Source organism: Schistocerca piceifrons, chromosome 3, assembly GCF_021461385.2.
Source record: "Schistocerca piceifrons isolate TAMUIC-IGC-003096 chromosome 3, iqSchPice1.1, whole genome shotgun sequence".
In the NCBI taxonomy this organism is placed as follows: Eukaryota; Metazoa; Arthropoda; class Insecta; order Orthoptera; family Acrididae; genus Schistocerca; species Schistocerca piceifrons.
In genome coordinates, this window is record NC_060140.1 from 192,088,253 (window position 1) to 192,097,727 (window position 9,475).

Consider the following 9,475-nt stretch of genomic DNA (forward strand, 5'->3'; position numbering starts at 1 on the left):
TACGGCACTGCGTAGGATCCTACGGTCTTGGCGTGCATCCGTGCGTCGCTGCGGTCCGGTCCCAGGTCGACGGGCACGTGCACCTTCCGCCGACCACTGGCGATAACATCGATGTACTGTGGAGACCTCACGCCCCACGTGTTGAGCAATTCGGCGGTACGTCCACCCGGCCTCCCGCATGCCCACTATACGCCCTCGCTCAAAGTCCGTCAACTGCACATACGGTTCACGTCCACGCTGTCGCGGCATGCTACCAGTGTTAAAGACTGCGATGGAGCTCCGTATGCCACGGCAAACTGGCTGACACTGACGGCGGCGGTGCACAAATGCTGCGCAGCTAGCGCCATTCGACGGCCAACACCGCGGTTCCTGGTGTGTCCGCTGTGCCGTGCGTGTGATCATTGCTTGTACAGCCCTCTCGCAGTGTCCGGAGCAAGTATGGTGGGTCTGACACACCGGTGTCAATGTGTTCTTTTTTCCATTTCCAGGAGTGTAATTGAAAGTGTTCCCGGACTTTATGTACACTCTGTATATAGGATGATTCAAAATTGACGCTACACACTTTGTGCGTGTAATGTATACATCAAAATAAAAGTAAAACGTAAAATAAAGTTTGGTCTGGGATTGGTTTATTTCCGAGATATGATACACAACGTCATTTGAGGTAGGCATTATATCATGGCCAGTACAGGATTCTGGAGTGTCTTGTTCGGCTGCATGTCGATTGATGTTACTATATACACCACTCTACACTGCTCGGTTGATTCTGGCACGAAATGTCTGTGTAATTGACTCCTGTGTCGGCCGTTGCACTCCGCGACGCTGTTCTAATGTAGCGCCACCGACGTAGTACGCACATTCATTGTGTTGGTAGTTTAGTCATAGTGCACGGCACGATGGCGTACTCAAACGGTGAATGTGTAGATGTGCACCTCCTTTACGGCGCAGGAGAACGCATTGCAAGAGCAGCAATACGGCGTTATATGGAAAAGTTTCCAAACAAAAGAGTATCAAAACACCAGACATTTACAGCTGTGGACAGCCGTTTAAGGCAATATTGCATTCGTGGTTCGCTACGGTTAGGTCGGCCTCAACTGGATTGAGAGAGTGTTGAGAGCATCCTGAGAAGAGTAGACGCAGATCTGACCAGAAGTTCCCGAGTAGAAGTGCCACTGTAAGGTTTCCTCAACTAACTGCATGGCGCTTACTTCGGAGACAGCAATTAACCACCATTTCACCAGCAGAGGGGACAGGAGTAGACACCTGTAGACTGCCTTAGATCTCAGAATTTCTGTTATGAACGCTAGTAACACGCACACCTTGCCTTAGGTGAATCCTTGCGTAACTACAATACAAGGATATCAACATCGTTTTCCAGTGAACATTTGGTGTGGTATAGTGAACAATCACTTGTAACCTCCTCGTATATGGTTCCATATGAAATTTAGCCCAAATTTATCTCCCATTCTTCAAAAGTCTACGAGTTACAAAACTATGTACCCCAAACTGTTATTCAACTATACTAACCCTTTACTAAGCAGAACCTAATTTGAGCTGAGCTACGAGGTGTGATTGGAAAGTTTTAAGAATGGATGCGCTACTGCTTCCTGGTTTGGTTGGCAGGTAAACGGAGGGTGGGGACTGAATCAATGCTTTGTCATTGAACGCCCTCTGACAGGAAACTGAGTTTCCTTTATTCAGTTAGTTGAGGCAGCTGGTCGAGTGCGGATCTGTTAGGGCTTGTTGCCAGATACTGTCTGTGTGAAAATGGACGTAAAAACGGAGCAACGAGTTTGTGTGAAATTTTGTTTTAAAACCGGGAAATCAGCTTCTGAGACTTACGAACTATTAAAAACAGCTTTTGGAGATGCTTATATGAGTCAGTCAGATGTTTTTGTCTGGTTCAACAGATTCAAAAATGGCCGCGAATCATTTGAAAATGAACCACGGTCTGGCCGTCCTTCCACCTCAAAAACTAATGAAAATGTTGTAAAAGTTCGCGACTTAGTGCGCTCTGATTGTAGACTGACAGTTAGGGAAATGGCTGATGAACTTAATTTAAGTTTCTATGCAGTTCAGCCAATTTTAAATAAAGATCTGAACATGCGTCAAGCGTCCGCAAAATTCATTCCAAAAGTGTTGTCAAGTAACCAGAGACAATACCGAGTTGAAGTGTGCCAAGAACTGACTAATCGGTCTGAAAATGTCCCAGATTTGTTAAATAGGGTAATTACAGGTGACGAATCGTGGGTATATAGATATGGTCCTGAAACAAAAGTGCAGTCTTCACAGTGGAAGACTCCAGGTTCACCATGACCGAAAACATATGGCAAAGTCGATCGAAGGTGAAGACAGTGTTCGCGAGTTTTTTCGATTCTAGCGGTATTGTGCATCATGAATTTACCCCTGGACAATTAACCGGCCGGCCAGGGTGGCCGAGCGGTTCTAGGCGCTACAGTCTGAAACCGCGCGACCGCTACGGTCGCAGGTTCGAATCCTGCCTCGGGCATGGATGTGTGTGATGTCCTTAGGTTAGTTAGGTTTAAGTAGTTCTAAGTTATAGGGGACTGATGACATCAGAAGTTAAGTCCCATAGCGCTCAAGGCCATTTGAACCATTTTGAACAATTAACGAGGAATACTACAAATGTGTGCTTGAGCGTTTGCGCAGAAAGGTGCGGAAAAAAAGGCTTGCATTGTGGAAAGATAGAAGTTGGGTGCTACACCATGACAATGCTCTGGCTCATCGTGTCTTCTCCAGTGTTGAATTTCTGACCATATTCAAAATTCCTGTGCTTCCACAACCGCCATATTCCCCTGATTTGGCCCCTATGGACTTATACCTCTTTCCTAAACTGAAATTTTCACTGAAAGGGAAGCGATTTGACTCGATTGAAGACATCCAGGCAAGTACGTAGAGCGTCCATAACACACTTCAGGAAAAAAAATTCCAGGAATGTTTCCAAAAGTGGAAACATGTTGGAGTCGGTGTGTTCAGTCAGAAGGGGACTATTCTGAAGGAGATGCACCAGGGTAGCATGTAAGTACCACCATTGTAGAATTACAAGCCCATTCTTAAAACTTCCCAATCACACCTCATTCACCTCGTATAACTGGTATGAATACAACGTGTCTTTACATTAAATGCGCAACTGAAGTAAAACAGTTATCTGGCCATAATCAAAATTTCCACTTACCTCGCGTCTTGACAATACTGTTTCAGATTTCTCGAAAGCCTAATAGCAAATAGCAAGCAGGCAGCGTCTAAGCTAGATTTCTATTTGTAAATAAATATTCAAACTGCTGGATACCATATGGTGCCATGTGGTAACGCGTAATGATAAACCTTCTTTAAACAGTATGAAATTACATTCCAAGACAATGATTTAGAAAAAAAGTATGTATTCGAAAAGACAGAGTAAAATTTCGCGTGAACTTCACACAAAACATTGGCCTGAACAATGCTGTTCTTAACAAAGTGAACAATGATTTGAAAAAGGTACAATGTTAACAGAGAACTTCTACATAAACCACACATTTTAATCATTTGATATGTTAATGCATGATACAGAGAAGTGGGGTAGTATTCCTCTCAGCTCTGAGCAAGTTAACTAGCTGAAAAATCATTCCTAGCTGCGCACTGCTACAACACAGTACTGCTCACGTACCACACTTGAACTGAAGTGTATCAGAGTGTGCAGAGGCAAAGACTGTGCCACAACAAGACCAAAGGTTGTTTTATAGTAACATAACTTACTCTCTCTCTCTGAAGTGCACATCGATAACTTACAAAAATAAAAAATGACATGCTCACCTTACATATCTTCCATCTTCCCCGAGTAGAATTTTGTACGAGAGTCATTTCGGATGGGAAGGGGTTCGAGGACAAAATTCTAAACATTAAGATTAGGAACATACAAAACACGCTACAAATACAAGGAGCCAAATAGCTTTACAAGAATATGAGTTAAAGAACCATAAGTAAAAATGAATGTGAATGAAGTAATCAGTAGAATTCACCACAGCTAGGTTACCATGTTTTATTATGTCTACGAGAACATTCCGCACTGGCCTATTTTGAAAGTTAATATGTCACATTTTGTGTTGTAATAATATTGGTGATCTACATTGTTCTTGTAGCACACACGAATTAGGTTAGAGTGTCTGCATTACACATCACCTACATTTCTGAAGCACAGTCGCATATGGCAGTAGTAATTGGCACAATGAAAGTAGGTAGAAGAATGCCTGTCACAAACGACCAATTTTCTTTAGCTCGTTGCGATAATGTCACTGTTGTGGGAAGTTATGTGGAAGCAGACTCAGTGAGACTAAGCACATGTCTCAGCTGAAATTCCACACATGCACAAACAGTAAAATATGTTGTAGTATCTGCTTGAAGCAGACTGTAGATCCACTGATAACTCAAAACCGTCTTTTAGTATTGAAGAATTCCTTATAAAAGTCAAATGCACTTTGTATCAGTGAAGTATGCCAACAATTGATAGAGAATATTTCAGTATATAGTCAGTAGACATATTACTTCTGCTCTGGCAAGTCACAGTCATTTGTGGTGTATTGTCAATCAGTTACAATTTTTTACATTTTCAATAGACAATTACCAATATCAAGCAGGAGTAATAAGATTTTACATAGTTCTACATATGGACTGCACATGTAGTGTAATGGTAACAGCAGATTTTTGTGTCTATAAAAATAGTAACAAAAATGGTGTAATGGTTTTACAATAATGAATTACAGAAACATCAACAAGCAAATCATGCGAAACAGTGTAAGTAATAGGCATGATAAGAAACAATTATTATATGTCTCCAGAATGACCCACAGAAAATTCTAAAGCTATTGAAATAAATATGTTTGTTTGGTTATTAGTGAAATACATAAAAGTATAGAGAGTAGGGTAGAAAGAGACACATGAGGATAGTGATCAGACACAAGAAAGAAACACAAGAGGTTGTTGGTCACAGAGATAACGACACAAATATACAATTTGGAAAAAACATGGATTAGGGAGTAACCAAAGTTCACATCAAGGAATACTTTACACAATCAGTGAAACGTTAGTCTATTGTTGTACCAAATATGGTCAGTAATTAGCATGATATCCAGTTATATTTCATCCTTTAGTTTGTGGACCTCTTAATAATTTTTCCCAAAATTTCATCAAACTTCCAACAAATACCACTCTTTACCTTATCTCTTTGCTTACTTCTTCATACACTTCATACAGTCTCATAAGTTCTCTTTGCTTACTTCTGTCATATACTTCATACAGTCTCATAAGTTTGGCTTAGTTGCCCTACTTTAACCATTCATCATCATTTCCCTACCTAACCATTTCTCATATTCTCCCCACCTAACCAATTCTCATCTCAAATTCATCTCTGAATCATTTCTTTGGTCATATATATATATGTTGTACAACTTCCTTTCTTACCTTTGTCTCTTTGCATCCTAATTACATCTTTCATGACTTCTTACAAATATTCCATGACTTATGAGAGCTCACTACAGTACTCCACTTGACATAATTGTTACACCGATGGAGCTGCATCCTATAATAACAATTTATACAGAGAATATGCATTACAAAAATCTCAATGAATAACATAATAGCCTGAACATTCCTTGACCTAAAGCAATGCATTGTATTGCGTTACATCATATGTAAATCCAAGAAGACAGTCTGCAGTGCTACACGATAGTAGGTATATAAAAGCTTCTTATCCTATACCACGGGAAAAAATAAGCTGTGAAGTAAAAATGATCATCATTAGTATCCCACATACTTCCTGCATGTCCTTTCTCTCTTTGCAGTGCAGTATCTATCCATGTCCTCTTCTTTTCCAAAATTTCCCAAACACGTAGACCAATGAACAATATTGTTCTGATCATTTCATTCATATGTAAGGCTTATCTGTTAGACAACGAAAAGGCAGATTAGTTCTACAGAATTCAGTAGAAGTTAAATATTGCGTGAATTTAGGTACATACAAATCAGAAAAAAATGTCATTCATCAATACAAACAAGAAAATAGACACTATCACAAAGACAAGTCACTAAAGTTCAGTGAGGTACCATGTGCTAAATGAGTGTTTCACAGTACAGAGTAGCAATCGTCCTGGACTGTGCGGTTGGTCCCGGCGGAGGTTCAAATCCTCCCTCGGGCATGGGTGTGTGTGTTTGTCCTTAGAAAAATTTAGGTTAAGTAGTGTGTAAGCTTAGGGACTGATGACCTTAGCAGTTAAGTCCCATAAGATATCACACACACACACACACACACACAGAGTAGCAATCAATGCTGAACCAAAGGTTTACAGATTATTTTTCGTGCACAAATGGAGACAAAAACAAACACATCTCGAATTACTGTAAAATCCGTATAACTATTACAAGTTTTGTTGTTCCCATGAAAAAAGTGACACCATATGTTTAGTAAAAGGTTGAATAATTTGCATAAGATAATCATAAACTTAACCTCAGACAAATAACTGTGTTGTCTCAAGTCACATTACCTTCATTCACTACCGTCACCTAGTCACATCTTATCAAAAACTTACCCTTCACACTTGTAAACACGAAATAAATCCATGTGGCATAAAAACTGGCTACAGCAAGAAACAGGGACCCAATGCCGTAAACATTACTCACTATTTCTCTGTATTAATCATCGTAATCACTGTCTCATTCTATTACAGTATGCATCATAAATCTCATAATTAACGTCTCATATACCTAACCAACATAAATCTTACTATCCTCTTACAAAATTAATCATATTCACTGTCTTCGTCTCAATGTACACTTCATATAACAGTTCCCTTCTCTATTTTCGTCCACTTATTTCGACACAAACAGCACCTCAAAGCTCTAATCGTAAATAATTCACTTCTATAAACACAACTTCACTACCTCACGACAGATCTTGAAAAACTTCTTATCAAAATACCTATTTCTCTTCTTTCCAGACAACACAGTTACCATCCCAAATCCTGTATATCTCATCAAAAGTGGTAGAAAATGTTATATGTCTCCATCTTATCATCACTGTGTACAGCCAAAAATATATCTCAAATTAACAACACATCTGAAAACCTGTGTATCCTATCAGAACTGGTTTAAAAAATACTGATAATGTTCATTTTAGATGAAATTATTTATTCTTATTCGGATTCTAGATGAAATTTCTATGTTCATAGCAGTTTATTTACATCATGCATCGTGACAGCAAATCGCTCGATTTGTTGTGTGATGATAAAGTTCGTTGCACGTCAAAAGTCGCCCAATTTTGTCAAAAGCTGCCTGTTGCGCGACGGGAGTCGCTCTGGCACGCTGTGCAATAGCATTGTTTATTGCTAACTATTGCTGTGAGCTATAATGCAAGAAATGTTTTAGAAATAGGTAACATGTATTTCAATCATCTGGTTACAACTTTAGTAAATAGAATTATTCTATACATGGTTTGTTATGAGAAATATGATAAAGTCTCTTGCTTTTGTGTGTCAGAATAGTTTCAATGTCGTCCTGTATTGCTTCGTCGTTGTTGATTAGCTCATGGATTTGTTGATCTGACTTCAATTATTTCTATTTGTCGCGCTGGACTTGCCCTTACAGAGTTTGACATTGTGAATTATGATAGTGATTACTGTGACGGTGTTGGTTTAGATTGTGTTGCCTGCTGTTTGCAAAATTGTTGTTGTGTCATGTATTTTGGAAATATGATGTATCTGAATTGTGCCCATGAAAATTTGCATCATTATCAGCTGAATTAGAGTGTTGTATGGGATTACTTTGATTGCTACAATACTTATGATCACGCCTGTTCTTCTTACCATAATTTCTGTAATGTCTGTAATTATGTTCGTAGTCAGAGCTATGGAAATTACTTCTATCACAATAATCATTATCGAACTGCGAGGATTGTCGAGACGCTGTCGATTATCCTGTCTGTGATTGTTATTGTGGTTGTGTTTGTTATGCGAGTCCCCATAGTTTTAGTTTTCAAAGGGTACAAAAGCCTCTTCCGTGTTATAGATTCTGTTCTGATTGTTATTATGTATTTTCGTTAAATGGTTTCACTGTCTAATTCCAATTCCTGAAGTAATGTTTGAAATGCTTCTAAATTATCTTTACATCTGCCAGTCAAGATCACGTGTCTCAAATGGGAAGATAACTTTGTTAAACAAATGCGAATTAGTTCTGACTGTATGGGCTTCACAAGTACTGATTTCTGCGTACCATGTCATCAAAGTATTTTGCTGGGCTAGAGAAATCAGACTATTCAAAGTTTCGTAACATTATAATGTTATGTTTTACCTGATCTTGTGTGGCCTGCGACCAGGAGGCTGACAAATCTGCTCGTTAGGAATCATTAACTATTGGGCGCTTTCTTACTGCAGGTTCATTTTCCAAATAACCGCAGAGAAATTCTAATTTGTGGGCAATTTGGTGATAAAGAATATAGGAACTGATCAATCCAAGCTTGGGGATAAATTTCGTTACTGTAATTCCTGCAAACTTTGAATTTACGTACTGCCAAAAAGTGTTTATAATCGAAGTTGCAATTTTTGTGTGAAGCACGTCTATTGCATCACGTCAGCGGTTCGGTGTCGTATCCAGACGTGTGGTACTGTTCTCGTTCAAAATCACCGAGACGCCATAAATTTATATGGTCACCAAAGTTTTTTGAGTATGATTGTAAACCATCAGACTCGTCCTTTCGTCGTCGCGATTATCCTTTTTTTCAATACGCTCGACTTTTTCATTCATAGTATTCCTATAACGCTTATTTTTCCCTATTAATTTTCTCCTTGTTGGCTAGCTGTTCTGAAAATTGTGCTGACATTGCGTCATTTGAATCTCTGTCTGCGCTGGTTGACAACTTTGCGATTTTCATTGTTAAGTCATCACTTTTTCCTTTAATTTTACTTAACTGTTCTTTCTGCTCCTCGGAATTTAATGACAAACTTTCCACTTGCTCGCTAATTTCTTTTACCGTTGTGTTAAGCTTTTCATTCTGTTCTCTTATCTGTGTAACCATCGCACTCGAAACTACAGTGTTGATTTTTGCTAACAATTCGTCCCTGTCATTACGCTGGTTTTTTCGTGTTGTGTTTCAAGGTCACATAATCTAGTTGCGAAGCTGCTAATTATAGGGTGATAAATTTTGTATTTTCAATTTCATTTGTGCCTGTGATTTTCTGTTCTCTTTCAGTGATTTTCTTATTTCTTCCCTAAGTGATTTGCTATTTTCTTCCTCTGCTTTCCTATTTTCATCTTGCGTTTCTTGAAGCATCTGTCGAATTGATTCTAGAAAATTTGTCGGATTCGAGCGGCGTGGTTCTTTGTAATTGTTCACTGAAGGCGATGTCTATTCGTTCAAAAGACATTGACGCAAAACTTGATTCTCATTTATCTGTTACCAGTTGAAAAATTTCGCACGACTATGGCGACT